The sequence below is a fragment of the Rhincodon typus genome, chromosome 2 (genome assembly GCF_021869965.1).
Source record: "Rhincodon typus isolate 14 chromosome 2, sRhiTyp1.1, whole genome shotgun sequence".
Classification (NCBI taxonomy): Eukaryota; Metazoa; Chordata; class Chondrichthyes; order Orectolobiformes; family Rhincodontidae; genus Rhincodon; species Rhincodon typus.
Genome location: NC_063333.1, coordinates 128,933,872 through 128,953,869, shown reverse-complemented (window position 1 = coordinate 128,953,869; position 19,998 = coordinate 128,933,872). Strand labels below are relative to the sequence as shown.

The window sequence follows — 19,998 nt, the reverse complement described above, 5'->3', positions numbered from 1 at the left end:
CATAGTCAGTAGAATCATGGAAGATGACTATAAATGCATCCATTATTTGTAAGGCCTCTTCCTTAAGTACTCTGAGATATAGATTATTGGGCCCTAAGTATTTATCTGCCTTCAACCCATCAATTCCTCCAACACCATTTCTCTACTCATACAGATTTGCTTCAGAAATTAGGTCTTCAGCCATTTCTTTGTTCCCAATGTAAAGTGACCTGTTTTTGACTATAAGGGACCTTACATTAGTTTTCACCAATTTTTTTCTCTTCATGTACCTATAGAAACTTTTACAGTCAATTCTTATGTTCTCCACAAGCTTGCTCTCATACTCTATTTTCCCTTTCTTAAACAATCCTTTTGGCCTCCTTTGCTGACTCCTAAACTGTTCCCAATTCTCAGATTTGTTTTTTTTCTTGCCAATTTGTATGCCTCTTCTTTGTATCTAATACTATCTCTAACTTCCCTCATAAGCCATTGTTTGGCCATTGTTCTCTTTGCATTCTTGCCTCAGAAAGGAATAAACAATTTTTATAGTTCATGCATTCACTCATTGAATGTTTGCCGTTGCCTATCCACTGTCATTCCTTTCAGTAACATTTCCCAATCTATCATTGCCAACTCATGTCTCATAACATCACAGTTCCACTCATTAAGATTCAGGACCTTAGTCTCAGAATCAACTACCTCACTCTTCATCTTGATGTCTGTCACATTATGGTCACTGATCCCCAAAGGATCTCTCGCAATTACATTACCAATTACTCCTTTCTCATTGCATAATACTCAGTCTAAGATAACCTGTTCTCCAGTTGATTCCTCAACACATTGGTCCAGAAAACCATCTTATATATACTCTAGGAATTCCTCCTCCACGGTATTGTGACTAATTTGATTCACCCAATCTATATGCAGGTTACATGTGAGCTTACATCTTGGTACTTGTTTCAACTTGGAGTTCTTTTAGGTCCTACTTTATGTCTCTGCGTCCTTGTCTCTGCCATTTGTGGAGCAATAAATTCATCTATACTTTGTGTGATTATGCAAATATAATATCAATTGATCTGATAATCCAAGACCAAAACCAAGACACAGCAAGACCAGAAAGAAAGATAAGGGGTAATATGAAATGTAAATTGAACTTGTGTGATTCCCCTCAGACTTAAAAGAGTGAATGTTAAAAAGTTGTAAATTGTATAAGTCAGGTTCCTGAACAGGTTTTGAAGTTTCCGTCAGAAAGAAAAATGAAGAAAGGAGATCATGATGGAATTTTATTCTCGGTTTTTGTGAATAAAGCAAGTTTAAAAACATAAAATATTGAACTTTCCTTTGAATGTTACCACTATCTGATTGTTATAATGGAACTCAGGGCCATAACAGCAAGAGTAGGACGTTCACAACAAGAGGCCTGCTTCACTGTTCCATATGATCATGGATTATTTGGTTGTGGTCTCAGCTCCACTTTCCTGTCTGCATCCCATAACTCTTGATTTCCTTGTCTATCAAAATCCATCTCTCTCCGCTCTGAATAAATTAAAAAACCCAACCTTCTTTACCTTCTAGTGAAGAGAATGCTACAATCTGAAAGAAAAAGAAACTCCTCATCTCAGTCTTAAAAGGAAAACCTCTTATTTTTAAAGTACATCCCTACTTATAATGTCCCCCACAAGAGGAGACCTCCTTTAGGTATCTACCCTGTCCAGACCCCCCTGGATCTTATAAGTTTTAATAAGATTGCCTCCCAGTCTTCAAAACTGCATGACAAAGTCCCAAACTTTTTTGTCCCAGAAATGAGTCAAGTGAATTTTCTCTGAACTCTTTCCAAAGCAATCATATCCTTTATTTAAAATAAGAATTCCAAAGCATTGCCATGGTCTCATCAATGCTCAATGCACATACTTTTTAAAGGTTGTGAGGTTGTCTGCCTCCACTGCTGTCCCAGATAGTGCATTCCAGACTATTTTCTTAAATCTCCTCTAAACTTTCCCTTTCTTACAATCTATTTTCCTTGCAATAGACTGCAAATTTCAATTTATCACCTATCACATGCTACGCCTGCGTACTAAATTTCTCTGAGTCCCTATCAGAACAACCTGTTCCTGCTTACCACCAAGTCCTGCAATCTCTCTCCATTTAACAGTATATTGCTTTTCTAATCTTCCTGTCAAAATGTTCAAGTTCACAATTACACATGTTAAAGTCCAGCTGTCAAAATGTTGTGCTCTTGTACAACCAGTCTGTAACTCTTTGTAAACTCTCTATCTCTTCTTGGAAATTTACTTTCTCATCTATCTTTGCTGATCATTTGTGCAGTCCCATAAGATATTAGTGGTTTGATTGTTACCAGCAAGAAGGATTTGTGTTAATGAATCCAGCCAAGATCTTCCAGATTGTTCCAGCAGAAGCCAAGCTTTGCAATATCCAGTAGCACTGGCAACCAACATTGACTTAACTGTTTCATTAATTATGGGCTTTGGCCTCATGCTGCAGGCAAGTAATGTAATTTTCATTGATCCTTTCGTCCATTGTGTCTGCACCAATCTATCTGCACTAATCCCACTTCCTAGCACTTAGTACATGCACTTGAATGTGACAACATTTCAAGTGCTTAACCACATACTTTTTAAAGGTTGTGAGATTGTCTGCCTCCACTGCTGTCCCAGCCAGTGCATTCCAGACTATTTTCTTAAATCTCCTCTAAACGCCCTGCCATTCATCTTATAATTATATCTCTCATTATTGACTCTTCAAATAAGAGGAACAACTGTTTCCTATCCACCCTGTCCATGAACTTCATTATCCTGTACACCTCATCAGCAGCATCATCCCACCTCCCCCCCATAGCCTTCTCTACTCTAAAGAAACAACACAAGCCTATCCAGCCTCTCTTCATGGCTGAACTGCTCCAACCCAGTCAATGTCCTGGTGAATCTCCTCTGGCTCCCTTCTAGTATAATTACATCTTTCCTATAGTGTGGTGACCGGAACTACACTCCAGCTGTGGTCTAAAGTTTGGAACGTCTTTAACATAACCTCCCTGCTGTTATAACCTATGATATGAGTGATAGAGGCAAGAGTTCTTTATACCTTCTTAACCACTCTATTAACCTATCCTGCCAACTTCAGGAGCCTGTGGACAGGCACCTCAAAAGTGCCTTGTTCCTCTGAGCTTCCTAGTATCCTGCCATTCATTGAGCAGTCCCTTGTCTTGTTCCTTCTTCTAAATTGCATCACCTTACCTCAACTCATCATCTTATTCCTATTGTGCCACATACCATTGTGTCAGCTGTTGCTTGGAGATAACACTCCCTCCATCTTTTCAATCAGGAGGTTCATTTTTAAATCTTTCTTAAAAATACTTATATCACAAATTAAATGTATTCAGCCAAATGTGCCTGTTCCCCAATTAATTGAGATCTGTCCAATCAGTCGTATTAACCCCACTCTTTCTATTGTTGAGAAATATTTTCTTCAAATGATAACTTTCAAAAAGAAATATATATACATTAAAATATCTGATTCTATTTTGAGAGTCACTGGTGAATGTGCTCTTGATTTTGTTGCAATTCCATTGGGACCAATAACTTTTAGAAGAAGCAAATTTCCCAAATGACCCAACAGACAAGACCTCACTTTTTAAGACTTTTAGTGTAACAAACAAACTAAAATCAAGATATTTCAGACATTATGGAAGTAAAGTTCTTTACCTTCATGCCATGCTTAAGGGATTAGTGTAGTCCAAACTCTTCACCCAATTCTCCAGCTGAGCCCATTCACTCTTTACCATGGCAAGTCAAGCCATCTGATTCTTGTCACCAACCACTCCACTCATAGCAAAACACCTTAAGAATCTCTGCAACTGGATTGATGACTTCCACTTCCTGAAGAAAGTGTAATTTCCATATTCTCTTTGTTCTTGTGCAATTTATTGGATTCTCTGTAGATCAGGAGTTTGTCAGTTTGATTTGACTCTTAAGGGGCAATCTTAATTACAAAATTCTTGAAGGATATTGATTCTGCTAATCAACGCACTCTGTGCCCACTGCTAGGTAATCTTGTTACCTGCATTGCCATTTTACACCCCAATGGCTGCACTTCAAATGTCCCATCTTTTCCCTGATCTAAGCAGGCTTCTTGTCAAGTGAGGCAGCCATCTTTGAGCCTGACCACCTGACAGCCTTCGACATTTTTTTATTCATTCATGGGGATACCCCTGACTTCTAGAACTACTGCTGAAACTGCGCACATTCAATAAAGTGGTTGGGCTTGGAGCTAAGACAGGCATTGAACATTGCCAGGACTGAATGAAAGTTTGCTGAGATTTTGTCTTGTCTGATAAAGACATCATCTTACAATTGGACCAACTGTGCATCAGAAAGTTCTGATCTGGAGCTGTTCTTGCTTCGAATTAGACAGATCTGCATTTTTATTAATCTCTGTCAGAACACATGCAGACTTCATCTCCGTTAGGCATGTGCCATCTGTTTTCTTCTAAATGTATCTTGGCACAAATGCAAGGCTGCAGATTTCTTGGAAAAAACTTTTTAGGCAACATTTCAAATTGTATTTCCCACTGGAATCCTGTGTGGTCCGTTGTTTATTTTAAACTGCATTGTACTTAACATACGTACTGATAGCTTACAAGCAGCCAAAACAGCAAAGATGTATTCTTGTTAGTTTTTATTTTCTGGTGATATACATATATATATACATACATATATAATCTCAGGAGTAAAAGAATAGCCTTGATAGAATGTTATTTGGCAATAAGCATTTACGAAGGAAATGTGATAAGTGGTATAACCTGCCTCTCACCTCCCAATCTGTTATAAAGGAGAGGTGAAATAAAATGAACTCTTGACAGCCACTCTACAGTCAACAAGTAACAAGTTATTTACCTAACTCTAATAGTTAACAAATTAACAGAACTTCTAACAAACCAAACAATTCCCCTTAATTACTAACTATTCCCAAATAAAACAAAATTCTAAAGGTGTGCTGTTCCAAAAGATAGAAGTCCCATCTTTGTAAACCAAATGAATAAAAAAAATACATTAAAGTTTAATGTCTCAAAATTACAGCCAGAATAAATCTTCTGGAATGTTCTTTGTCTCCTCTGCTGTCCTCCAGTAAGGAACACCTTCCTCTGTCAAATTCCTCAGTCAGCAATGTTTGCTAAGTGTGCCGTTGTACCTCTATTTAGATGGTGCTTACTCTGAGATCTTAGAGATTTCTGTGAGAGCCAATGATTTTCTCTTTCTTTAGAGCTGATTGCTGTTGAGAGCTGTTCTCTTAACAGATGGCAGTTTGCCGTCACCCTGATTTTCAAATGCCCTCTTCTTTTATACCCTTGAAGACCCATTAATCTCTTACAATAGGATTTGTCCAACGTTGTCAAAACCATCAGATTTAAATTTAATTAGGCTTTGGTATCTAGGGCCTGATTTAAATTAATTGGCTAAATTCAAAAACCTGTTGTCTTAGTAAAAATGCTACTTTGCCTGCTAACAGTATAGCCTTTTGATACAATGTTTCAATTTCAAGAACTCTCTGTGGATCTGCTGCTGCCTGCAGACATTTTTTTAATTACCGAGCCTAAAAATAAGCACACCTTTTAAAGGGACCATGCACTCTCTCCCCCCAATCATTTTACAAACAAACTCTAATATCCTGCCTTCCAATCCGCAAGTACTATACCAATTTCACAACAATGTAGGTTTTGAGAAGGTATTTGATATGGTGTCACACAACAGATGGGAGACATGGAGTGACAGTGTAAACCTGAGGAACTATTCTAAATAGTATGCAGAAGCATGAGACATAGGTATAAATGTGCATAAGAGGTGGTAGGGAAGGTAGAAAGGGCAGTTAATAAAGCATGCAGAATTATAGGTTTCATTAATGGGACATACAGTGCAAGAGCAGGGAGGTTATCCTCAACATATATTGCACACTAGTTAAACCTCTGGTGGTGTATTGTGTATAGTTCTGAGTACCCCACTTTAGGAAGGATGGTTCCAGGAATGTGCAACTTTGATTATGAGAGTAGATTGCAGAAGTTAGGATTATTTTCCTTGGAGAGAAGAAGACAAAGAGGAGATCTGAAAGAAGATTTCTAAATCATTTGGGACTTGGACAGAGTAGATATGGTGAAATTGTTCCTGCTCGTAAAATGATTGAAAAACCAGAGAACTCAAATTCAAAGTGATTGGCAAAAGATTTTCCATACAATGAATAGTTGGGGTATAGAATACATTGCCTGGAAGTGTGGTGGAGTCAGGTTCAACTGAGGCAGTCATGAGGGCATTAAAAGATTATTTAAATAGAGCTAATGCAGAGGGTTACAGAGAAAAGGCAGATGATTGGCACTATGCCAAAATGCTCAGAGGACCAGTGCAGATACGATGGGCAGAACAGTAATTGGTGGTCCCTTGCAGATGAGGATGACACTCTTTCACTCTCAGGGTGAGTCCATAGGTGGCTGTAGAGTCCGAAAGGCTACTGCAGGCTCTGTTATATTTGGGGCAGGTAGTGGTCATGGGAAGGGGCATTGGTGTGGCAGTGTGCTCCTTTCGCTGTTTTCATCCGGCTTCCATTTTTTCCTGATAGCAAGTCTCAAGATGCTGAACACCTTCCTCGATGCTCCTCCATCGGCAGAATAACATGACAGGTAGATCACTGATATTTTATTGCATTACCAGATAGATGGGAGAGGCATAAATGGCCATAATTGGTGAAACATGACTAATCTGCAACAATTCCCTAATTCCATAACTAAAGTCATGGTCCCAGTATTAACTTGCAGGCAGTTTGGGAATGGGTGGCTCCATTATCACTGGGAGAAAGCGTGTCTATCAGTGGTATTTGAGTGTAGCCAGGTTATGATAATTTTACTTGAGATTGTCCAATTGTCTGGCAGTGGGCAGCTTGAGGATCCTCATGACACAATCTCAACTCCAGTATTTAAAGAACCAATCCAAAGATGGAATTTGAAGGCCTTCAAGTTGGAAACAAGATAGAGTAAGGGATATCAATGGTTTCCACATACACACATGTTGTGCCCCACTTCAGTGACACCTCCTTTTGACAGTACTCCTGGGAGCAGTGATTCCATTTCCCAGCAATGGAATCAGGTATTGCTATGACAAAAACATGGCTGGAGGTAGCCAAGGAGTTCATCAGCAGGAACATTGTGCCAGCTTTCTGGTTTGAATGCATGAGCTACTTTAAAAACCCAAGCAGGCTTGGAAACACGGGTACTGTACCACATTCACCTACATTCTGCAGTGCTCTTTGTCCTCCCACCCTCTCACCTTGCTTTGCATTTGCCCCCACTACTTCTCACTTTCACACCCCCATCCATCAATCCACCCCTTATCCTGAACATGATGCAATTTAATGCATTTCTCTGATAATCACCTTCAATTTGATCGAATGCACTGTTGCGCAACACCATTCCATGCATTCATCAAGTCATTGGGGAGAAACATCTCACTGCTATCACGCAGATTTAGTTTTACCGCTGTCGCAGGAGAAGAGAATGCAGAACACGAAGCGAGGGAGAGAACTGGTGATGGTCCTCCACAGATTCTGTAGCTAGCCACTGCAGATGGACAAACTCTTGCAGATCAATAGTGTCTCAAAAGTTATGGCCATATATGACTCTCCCAACTGACTGGAAATACAAGAAAATATCAGTGACTCAAATGCCATACAACAGTTAGTCATCTCAACTTCATTTCAATTACAAGTGTCATACAATTATTTGCATAATGGTCAGTAACAGCACACTTACCTTGCCTCTGTCAGTATGTAACAGAAATCCAGGGTTCTCACAGATAATGACTCCTCAGAGGAGCCAATCCACTCTGAACTTGTTCAGATACTCACTGCTTAGCGGGAGATAGCTAACTGGATTTACACCAGGTAACTGACGCTTCACAATGAGCAACAATTCATTTAGGGAAGAAACTTTGCCTCCATCTGGTCTGGCCTACAAGTAACACACACTCAAAACAATGTCTACTGTATTCTCTTCTCACAATGTAGACTGCTCTACATGGGGGAGACAAAGCGCAGACTGGGTGACTGCTTTGCAGAGCACCTAGCTTCTATTCGCAAAAAGATCCTTAGCTTCTAGTTGCCTGCCACTTCAACACACCACCGTGTCCCCTGGCCAACATCCCTATTTCGGGCTTGCTGCAGTTCTCCAGCAAAGCTCAGCATAAGCTGGAAGAACAGCACCTCATTTTCTGCTTGGGAACCCTGCAGCCTTCCAGACTTAATATCTATTTCAACAATTTTAGGACCTGAGCCTTGCCCCAACCCTTACACACCAGGCCTGTCACTGCATGGGCTGTTACCACAGGCAACCCCTTGTCAGCTACTAACAGTCCCCATCAGCAGCCATTGATTTTCCCAGGCTGACCTTTACCCACTCCTTTGTCTGCCCGACTGTTTTTCTCTCTCTTTGAGATCCATCTCCACCTATAGATTATTCCTACCCTCTCCCCCCACCCTTTCTCTAGCATGTATACCAACTTTTTCCTAGCTACAATCAGTTCTGATAGAGGGTCACTGGACCTGAAACATTAACTCTGCTTTCTCTGCACAGATGCTGCCAGACCTGCAGATTTTTTTAGCAATTTCTGCTTTCGTTTCTGATTTCCAGCATCTGCAGTTCTTTTTTTAAGGCAATGTTGTTGGGTCATAACTACTCTCAGTTCAAAGACAATTAGGCATTGACAAAACATGCTGATCTTGGCAGCAACATACAGATCCCATGAAAGAATAAAGGGAAAAAAACAGGCACAAAGAAGTTGAGAAAGTTAACAGCGTTGGAAAATACAATTGTCTCCAGGTCTACACTGCTGGACATGGGTGCTTTACACCAGAACTGCCAACCAGAAAGCATAATTAATGATAACAGCTGGGAATGAAAACTGAAAAATTGTCATGGTTACTGAGAAAATGGAGGAAATCCCCTGAAGCATGAATTGGTTAGTGTCAAAGGGAATTGTGGTAATGACACTTTCTTGGGTGGAGTGGCCGATGCTATGAAACACCAGTCTTGGTGAGGAATGTTATTCTAGACATATGTTCATTATGTCATGCACATCTGGTGATAATGCATATCTGGATGCCTTGAATGGGATGACTCATACCTCAACTAAAGCACTTGACTGATCTGCACCAAAGTGGTGTCCAGCATAGAGACAGGATGGAACAGCAACTGTCCATGAAAGGGTGAGGGTGAAAGAGGACCTGGAAGTGGAAACTCAACTCAAGGCATTTTTTGCTTCACACCGTTGTTGTCATCACCCCTTCAGCCATGCTTTCTCATGCCCTGATGCCTTTGATTCGCTTCAAGCAGGCAAAGCAACCTTTGTTGTGTACATCAGGGGCTTGAAAATTCAGAGGTTATCAGCTAAGCGTATCTCAGCAGTCAGAACAGGAATCTGTAAAGCCAGTCTGTGCCCTGCTAAGTAGGCTGGTAGAAAAAGAAGAATAAGGCTTTTATAGGTGGGCAAGTATAAATGTTTTTTGGCATCACATAATTTTTTTGGCTGCATGATTTGAGGTTGTCACCTTTTGACTTGCTTGATGATGATTAGAGAAGGGTTAATTCATGGGAATGTGCTAGTGGTGGTTGGGTGTTCTGCAAGCGCTCTTGTGTTCGCAGTATTGTTGCAGACAGAGCTAGAAAAACATGACTGTTCTTCTGACATTGGTCCACTATAATCGAAGTGAACTTGACACTAATGAGGTCATTTGGCAGCCCAAGCAGCAAGTTGAATTATCTTCATCATTACCTTCATCAGCTCCCTCCTCCTCTTTGAAACATCTACAAAAACAGTGCCTGGGTTCCTCCTGGCTGTAAACTGAACCTCGTAGCTGTGCAATATTGTGCAGAATGTACTGTTCTGCACAAGTTGGCTGGTGGCTGATGGCTGATGGCTAATTTGCTCACATTTCTGCTGATCGTCTGACATTTACTGTTAAGACTATCGTGGTGCAATGGCTGCGACCTTATGTCTGAGTTCAAATCCCATCTGGCTTAGAAGTATGACATAACATTTTTAAAAAAATAAAGTTTAAAGCACTGATTTGTAGTCACTGTTAAGTTGTAATTGGTTGGCCAAGTGTCATTCTGCCAAGCCTGTTATCTCCGAGCAACTGCGCTTCAAGCCTGATTGCAGGTGCGAAGACTTTGGAAAACTTGAAATGCTGCAGAAGAAAATTGTTCAGGCATCTCCCTGCTAATCCTGTATGTAGCTACAAAAATATCCACTTGTGGCAGTGCGGCAGCAGCTCCACATTGATGGAGTCAAATTCCCTGTGGTTGACAAGCATTCCTGCATGATCTTGGGATGTCTGTATAGCCATTCTGATGAAAATAATGAGCCCTGAACTGATGGGATGTCAGCCAGAAATGCAGTTCACAGATGTTCCTTCTTACTAAGTGCTGAAGTTCACAGTTGACAAAGAAATCAGCTATGACCGGCTATGATCTTAAATATCTATGGGACACTGACTCAAAGATCTGATTTGATTTTTAAGAACATAGAACAGTACAGCACAGTACAGGCCCTTCGGCCCACGATGTTGTGCCGACCTATTATCCTACTAAGATCAATCTACCCTGCATACCCTACATTATACTAACATCCATGTGCCTATCCAAGAATCATTTAAAAGTCTCTAAAGTATCTGATTCCACTACCACTGCTGGCAGCGCATTCCACACACCCACCACTCTCTGTGTGAAGAACCTACCTCACACATCTCCCCTATACCTTCCTCCAATTACCTTAAAATTAAGCCCCCTCATAATAGTCATTTCCGCCCTGGGAAAAAGTCTCTGACTATCCACTCTATCTATGCCTCTCATCATCTTGTACACCTCTATCAAGTCACCTCTCATCCTTCTTTGCTCCAATGAGAAAAGCCCTAGCTCCCTCAACCTTTCCTCATAAGAACTGCCCTGCAGTCCAGTCCTGGTAAATCTCCTCTGCACCCTCTCTAAAGCTTCCACATCCTTCCTATAATGAGGCGACCAGAACTGAACATAATATTCCAAGTGTGGTCTAACGAGGGTTTTATAGAGATGCAGCATAACCTCACTGCTCTTAAACTCAATTCCCCTGCCAATGAAAGCCAACACACCATACGCCTTCTTTACAACCCTATCAACTTGGTTCACAACTTTGAGGAATCTGTGGACGTGGATCGCAAGATGCCTCTGTTCCTCCACACTGCCAAGAATCCTGCCATTTTGATTTATTATTATCTCATGTACTCAGATACAGTGAAAAGTTTTGTTCTGCATGCAGTACAGGCAGATCATAACATACATAAAGAACAGAGTGAGGAATACAATGTTACAGCTGCAGAGAAGGCTCACAAAGAGCGAGATCAACGTTAAAGTTAAAATTTGAGAGGTCCATTCAGAAGTCGAATAATGATAGGGAAGAAGCTGTTCTTGAACCTGTTGGTTCGTGTGTTTAAGCATTTGTATCTCCTGCCCGACGGAAGAGGTTAGAAGAAACTATATTAGAGTGGAAGGGATCTTTGATTATGTTGGCCAACTTTCCAAGGCAGCAAGGAGTATAGATGGAGTCAATGGATGGAAGGTTGGTTTGCATGATGGATTGGGTTTTGTACACAACTCTCTGTAGTTTCTTACAGTCCTGGACAGAGCAGTTTCCGTACCAAGCCATGATGCATCTGGATAGAATGCTTTCTATGTTGCATGTATAAAAATTGGTAGATTCTTTGCAGACGTACTGAATTTAAAGTGGAGGCATTATTATGCTTACTTGACAGCCACATCAACATGGGTGGACAAGGACAGATTTTTGGTGAGATTCTGGCTAAGTCTTCAGTAGTAACCTGAAAAAAGCCAATGGCAAAGATGTTGACAGCAAAAGTCACTTTGACAGCCAGTGATATACCATTTGATTATGAGATACAGCAAGCATCAGTCCTTCAGAGAGGCTGAAACCTGAGCCTTCTGAACCACCATACTTCTGACAGCTCGAGGCAAAGCAGCTCTGTCTATGGACTCTGTTGTGAGGTGTTCCTGTATACTCAGTGACTTTGCTAGTTGATGTTCAGTGGCAGGTCCCTTACTATAGACTTCTGCTTCTGCTTCTCATCTGAAGTTGAGGCAAAAGCAGCTAAGATGTTACTCAGCATGTGCGAGAAAACCACTGTAATATAGGAAAAAAACTTGACAAAAATATTGTGAACAAACCCTTTCATTATTCCCTTTGCCTGCTCACCTTAATGATGGTGGCTGTGTAACCTGTTACTGATTGTCTACATAACTAACAGGGAGCCCAAGTTTGTGAATGTTTGACATAACTTAGAGTTGGCCTTCACTTCTTAAAGGCAGCCTGTCCCTCTTGAAGAGAAGGTATATGCAGACAGCTGTAGATGGTGGAAATTTTAGTAAAGTTTTTTTGAGGGTAAGGAGAACACAACCAATGGAGTAGCTGGTCAGAGAAAATACTTCCAGGTTCTATGATGTGGTTGCAGGCCTTATCCCAGAAACTGTAAAAGACAACAGAGCTCGCAGGTAAGTAGATGGCCTTCAAAGTGTACCCTTCAATGGGAAAGGGAACAAGAGACTGTGAAATTAATTTTCTACAAAAGGTCAGTAAATTCACATAAGAAGTCGAGGCCAAAGGATCCTCCAGTACATTCCCAGCCAGCTCACCAGCAAACTTTCACTGGCTTAATGTACCACAGTCCCATCACTCATCTGTCACAAATCTACTTCAATCAGGACTCATCCCTAACATTTACCTCATTCTTACACAATTGTTAGTAACCTCACACACCATCTTTCACAATTTCTACAAAATTTTAGCTATTCGCCCACAAAAAGCACATACCTAGACCTCCTACAACACACCCATTTTCTTTTATAGGAAATGGTCACAAAATAATAGGAGGGAGTAGCAGAGAACCAGCAGGTACGGGGGCATGCCTGTATCTTCATAGAAGACTTCATAGAATCCCTACAGTGTAGAAACAGGCCCTTCGGCCCAACAAGTCCACACCGACCCTCAGAGCATCCCACTCAGACCCATCCCCCTACAACCCACCTAACTTACACATCCCTGAACACTACGGGCAATTTAGCATGGCCATTCCACCTAGCCTGAACAGCTTTGGACTGTGGGAGGAAACCGGAGCACCCGGAGAAAAGTCACACAGACACAGGGAGAACGTGCAAACTTCACACAGACAGTCAGCTGAGGGTAGAATCGAACCCGGGCCCCTGGCACTATGCGGCAGCAGTGCTTATCACTGAGCCGCCGTGCCGCCCTAGACCTTTTGGAGGAGGCACTGCTCCACAGAGCAGCACAGGCCGTCACTGAAGCTATTGCATCTGGCATTGTCAACAACATTCAAGATGACAGTACTTTTCTGTCTTATGCACCTTCTCAAATCCAAATTCACCCTCATCCTGCTCTCTGGCATGGAGTGCAAGTTGCAGGTTGTGGAACTGCTGCTTCCCTCCACTGCCTTCCCTCAGCTAACTCTCCCCTGTCTTTCTGAATTCAATTCTCTGAGACCTATTACCTGCCAAACCAGGACAGCCTTATCATGAAATGACAAAGAAAGAACAGGCACCCGATAAAGAAGCAGCATCACTTTTGGTTATTTGTTCCTAGGATGTGGGCAATTGGTGGCTTTGCTAGCATTTATTGCCCATCCCTGATTAACCAAGAGAAGGTGGTGATGAGCTGTCTTTTGAACCACTGCAGTGGGAACACCCACAGTGCTGTTAAAAAGAGAGTTCGAGGAGTTTGACCCAGCGACAGTGAAGGAATGTTTTCAAGTTTGGATGGCTTGTGGCTTGGATGGGAACTTGGTGGTGGTGATGCTCCAGTGAATCTGCTGCCTTTGTCCTTCTAGATGGTAGAGATTATGTGTCTGGAAGGACCCTTGCTGACTTACTGTGCTACAAACCTGGCTCATGGAGCAACCAGCTTAGATACATACTTTCAAAGGGAGCTCAGAAGTAGAAGCAGCAAGTGGTGAGTTACCAGACACCAGTAAGCTATAGCTGGGCCAGTTGTAAAAGGTAGTACATGTGTCATCTCCCTGGACCGTGAGATCACAAAACGCTCTATTGCAGGGACTTCAATGAGGACTTTCATAGATTATCATTCAGAAAAACCTGATAGGTTTGCACTTTGAGATGCCTGGTGTACGGTAGGCCTGTCACAGAATCTGTTGTCTCTGCAATGTGCATGAAGGAGTTTGACACTAGTTTGGCAAAGGGCTTCATGCAGCATTCAGAGCCCACCCATTCCAGCATGGAAATAGACCACTCTTTGACAGCACATTGTTGAACCTGGCCATCACGTATTGTCCGCTAGCCAATGTCTGTACTTTCATTGCAGCACAAACAGATTCCGCCCTGAGACAGAAATATTAACTTGTCTTTGGTGCATTTGAAAGATGAAAGCAGAATATCCGAAAGGTTCCACTGTGTCAAGAGCGGACAGGTAGCTGCTGAATTCTGCTTTTACCTTAGGCTTATTTTGGGCACCTATGTAGCTGCTAGTAACATAAGCTAAAAGCCAATTGCAATTAAATGCTAGTTTGCTGGGTTTCCTGAAACTTGAAAGGCTGAACAAGATGACAGAACAGCAGGACTTGACAGGGCTTAGTGATTGATCAGCTTGTAAATGTTCGAATCTTTGTCTTAGTGAAATATATTTGATCAGAATGTGTTTTTACTGATCAGGAGATGCTCTCCAACGTTTTGTTTACTTCGAACTGCACTCTCTGAGTTGGTGGCAACATGGGCAGAACCTAGGCATGTCTAATAAGGAACAGGACAAATAGAGCCAGCACCAACACTAGCAGCAATCAGAATGCCATTTCCATAACAGCCTGCTACTTCTCAGGGCAGAGGGGATAAACAGAGAGCTCCTGTTCATGGAGAAAGATCAACTCTAAGACAGATGTCAAGCAGAGGATGAACTTTCTGGGCATGTTGTCATGACTCACTGGAGTAGTGCGATAGAAATCAAGCTTCCTTATTTCCAGAGCTATCACAAAAGTTAGATATTTTAGAATAAGTAGCCAACATTCCCCCATTTACCTGATTTTCACACCTTCACACCCACACACACACCCACACACACACACCCACACACACACACATGCGCAGAAACACACACACATTCAAACACACACACAGGAAAATATTAAAGAAAATCGGGAATGTGATTTGGTGGTTCCTATTCAATGGGTTGCTGAGATGATCCTAATAATTACTATGCTAGTGACAGCAGTGCTTTGCAGTCATCTTTCTCTGGTTGTTTTTACCAATTTTCAAGAGATATATATGGTGGCTGGTTCACTTATAAAAGGTTTCTGACTTATCAGTTCAAAGTCACAGATTACAACAACTGCTAAAGGAAAGATGGGCTGTTTTCATCAGGTTTTAAATGGAGTTTGATGGCAGCGAACAGAGACACAACTCCTTTGCTGATGGAGATCAAATCACCTCTTTCTCTATTTTGTTTCTAGCCCCAAGTTGTTCAGTTACCTGAGAACCAATCACAATGTTGTTGGCGGGCAGAATGCATTTGTTATCAATAACTGGTCATTAGTCCATGGACCAATTAACTATATGTTGCTGCTTAGCTCCATCTGTACACAGAATCCCTTGGAAACAATGCATCTGCAACCATTTCAATTACTTCTTGTTCAATTACACAATGCTTGCCGTAAGTGTCAGCTTACCTGCTTTTCAAAATATGTAGCTATTATTTCTCATTTCAGTCCACAATTGAAGAAAAATCAATAATAAAAAGACATGGTCTTTATAATATCTTAGCACCAGTTTTTCAGACGAGTCAAGCTCTTACTTGGTGTGGATACTGACCTATGCACCCTCCTCCAAGAAGACCTCAAGCCACATGTATCTGATGGATACACATTGCTGGTAACAGATAAGATCATCACAGCTTTGAACTAAATATTTACAAGGATCTGCCGGTGACATTTGTAGAACCAAACATCCGTAAGAGGAGTACACAATTAGCTCCCGAGAAAAACACAAACATAGAAAATAGGAACAGTTGTAGGCCATCCAGCCTTTTGAGCCTGCTCTGCCGTTCAATATGATCATGGCTGATCATCCAACTCAGTACCCTGTTCCCACTTTCACCCCATACCCCTTGATCCCTTTAGCCGTAAGAACTATATCTAACCCCTTCTGGAAAACCTTCAATGTTTTGGTCTCAATCACTTTCTGTGGCAGACAATTCCACAGTCTTACCATTCTCTGGAGAGAAATTTGCCCTCATCTCAGTTCTAAATGGCCTACACTACATCCTTAGACTGTGACCCTTGCTTCTGGACTTCCTGATCATCAAGTACATCCTTGATATGTTTAACCTGTGTAGTCATGTTAGAATCTTATAGGCTTCTATGAAATTCACCTTGATTATTCAAGAGAATAGAGCCAAAACTAATCCAATTGCACTTTATGTTTCAGTCCTGGCAACCCAGAAATAAGGCTGATAAACCACTGCTGCTTGTCTTCCATAGCCAAAACATTCTTTCATAGAATCCCTACAGTGTGGAAACAGGCCCTTCGGCCCAAAAAGTCTTCATCGACCCTTGGAACATCCCACCCAGACCCATCCCCTTATAACCCACCTAAGCTACACATCCTGGAACACTACAGGCAATTTAGCATGGCCAATCCACCTAACCTGCACATCTTTGGACTGTGGGAAGAAACCAGAGCACCCAGACATGGGGAGAATGTGCAAACTCTACACAGACAGTCGCCCAAGGGTGGAATTGAACCCAGGTCCCTGGCACTGTGAGGCAGCAGTGCTAGCCATTGAGCCACCATGCTGCCTTTGACACCCTCCTACACTTGCACCAAGACATCCCTGCTCCTGCACACAAATTCCCTCACTGTGAAGGCCGACAAACCATTTGCTTTCTTTGCCACTTGTTGCACCTGCATGCTTACTTTCAGCAAGACACCCAGGTGTTTTTTGCACCTCTCCATTTCCCAATTTCACTACTGAGATAATAATTGGCTTTCCTGTTTTCTTTCTACCTAAGTGGCTAACCTCACATTTTAACTACAAAATGCTTCTCCTGCCATGCATTTGCCCACTCACTTAACTTGTCCAAATCACACTGAAACTTCTCTGCATCCACCTTACAGCTCACTCTCCCACCAAGCTTTATTAATCTGCAAACTAGGAGGCATTACATTTAGTTCCCTCATCTAAGTCATTAGTATATACTGTGAATAGCTGGTGTCCAAACACTGATCCCTATGGTACCCCGTGAATCACTGCTTGCCACTTAGAAAATGATCTGTTTATTCCTAGTCATTGTTTCCGGTCTATCAACCAGCTCTCTATCCCTGTCAGTACACTACCTCCAGTCCCATATAGTTAATTTCAAATGCTCATCTTTTACGTGAAACCTTACTGAAAGCCTTTTGTAACTCCAAATAAACCACATCCTCCTTATCGAGTCTACAAGTTATATCCTTAAAAAAGATCCAGTTGATTTGTCAAACATGATTTCCTTTTGTAAATCCATGCTGACTCTATCTAGCTCCGTCACTACTTTCCAAATGATCTGCTATTAAATCGATTGTAATAGACTCTACCATTTTTCTTATTACTGATGTCAGGCTAACTATTTTATAATTCTTTGTATTTTCCTCTAGCTCCTTTTATAAATAGTGTGGTTGCATTAGCTACATTCCAATTCATAGTAACTATTCCAGAGTCTACAGAATCTCGAAAGTTGACCACCAATGTATCAACTATTTCTAGGGTCAATTCCTTAAGTATCCTGGGATGTAGATTGAATATATCTGCCTTTAACCTCATCAGTTTCCCCAACACCATTTCCCTAATCATATGATTTTCTTCTGTTCCTCCCTTGCACTAGACCCTGTGTTTACCAATGTTTTTGTGATGTTATTTGTGTCCCATTTTTTGAAGACAGAGCTAAGCATGTATTTAATTGATCTGCTATTTCTATGTTTCTCAATATGACTTCCCATGTTTCTGGTTGTGAGAGGACTTACTTTTGTCTTCACTGATCTTTATCTGTTCACTTACCTGTAGAAGTTTTGCAATGTGTTTGTATGTTCCCTACAATCTTACTCTCATTCTCTAGATTTCATCAAAGGAGAACAAAGGGTTTGATTAAAAGGGGGAAGATAAACCAGTCTAAATCCTAAGGTCTGCTGCTTTTTTGGCATCAATTTCTATGTCACTTCCTTGGATCCAATACTATCTCTAATTTCCATTGTTAGCCATGGTTGGGCTACCTTTTATTTTTCTGCCAGACAGGAAAGAACAATTGTTGCAGTTCTCCCATTACCTCTTTCAATGTTTGCTATTGCCTATCCAACAAGGGAAACCTGCATCAATTCTGATACAAGTAGATCTAAGGTTCTTGAGTAGATCTGTAGCTTAGGTTGTGAATGCTGTGGTTGATTTGCTCGCCGAGCTGGTTCGTTAATTCACAGACATTTCATTACCCTGCTGGGTAACATCATCAGTGCGGCCTCCGATGAAGCACTGTGTTTTCCCGCCTGATATTTAAACTCTGGGGTCCGTTGGATTTGATTACATCATTTCTGGTTTTCCTTCGCAGTGGTGTAGACATGGGATCTACTTCTATGTGTTTGTTGATGGCCTTCTTGGTGGAGAACCAGGCCTCTAGGAATTCCCGTGCTTGTCTCTGTTTGGCCTGTTCTAGGATCCTGGTGTTGTCCCAATCGAACTGATGGTTCTCCTTATCCATGTGAATGGAGATGTGAGAGTATTGGTCGTGTCTTTTTGTTGCTAGTTGGTATTCATGTACTCTGGTGGCCAATTTTCTTCCTGTCTGTCCAAAGTAGTATTTGTCGCAGTCCTTGCATGGAATTTTGTGTATTACATTGGTTCTGTCCATAGTGGGTAAGAGGTCTTTGGTCTGATTTAGCAGTAGGCGTAGGGTTGACTTGGGTTTGTGTGCTATTCTGATGCCCAATGGTCGTGGGAGTCTTGTGGTCAGTTCGGATATGTTTGTGATGTACGGTCACGTGATGAGTGTGTTAGGGCGTGCAGTATCTTCCTGGTGTTGTTCGTGTGATAGGCATTGTTGGATCCAGTTGTTCGGCTATCCATTGTCCTTAAATACTTGGTGGAGGTATTCTTTTTTTTAGCATAGTTCCGGGTTGCTACAGTGTGTTGTCGCTTGTCTAAATAGTGTTTTCATGCAACTTCATTTGTGGGTGTTGGGATGGTTACTGTTGAAATTCAGTACTTGGTCAGTGTGTGTGGCTTTTCTATGTACCTTTGTCAGGAATTCTCAGTTGGCCCTGCATTCTACAATGATGTCCAGGAGTGGGAACTGTTCATTCTTTTCTGCTTCCATGGTGAATTTGATGCGGGTGAGAGTGTTGTTTATTTGGTGTGTCTCCTCTAGTTTGGTCTGTTCGACAATGACGAAAGTGTCGACCACGTATCGGATCCATAGTTTGGGTTGGATATGCAGAAGGGCCATGCTTTCGAGTGTCTGCATCACCGCTTCTGCTATTCGTCCGGAGATAGGTGTCCCCATGGGTGTCCCATTGATCTGTTCATAGATTTGGCCATTAAAGGCATAGGCCCAGTAGTTTCAGAACGTTGTCTGTGGAGATGGTGTCACTTAGTTCACGTTCTTTTCGTAGTGTTGCTAGTGTTTCTCTTGCCAGTGGTGTGTCAATTGATGTGAATAAGGCGGTAATGTCAGAGGACACCATGGTCTCGGCCTCGTCTATTCTTATGTCTTTGAGGGATTTGAGGAACTCCTGGGCTGCGTGGATTGAGTGGGGTGACTTGCTGACGAGGTGATTTAGTCTTCATTGTAACTCCTTGGCTAACCTGTGTGTTGGTGTGCCTGGAAGGGAGACTATTGTTCTGAGGGGTACTTCCGGTTTGTGTGCCTTTGGGAGGCCGT

General features: G+C 41.7%; 1 pseudogene; it reads right to left on the bottom strand.

Moving 5' to 3' along the window:
- Positions 1–19,998, bottom strand: part of LOC109910932 — a 496,846-nt pseudogene that overhangs the window by 198,913 nt on the left and 277,935 nt on the right.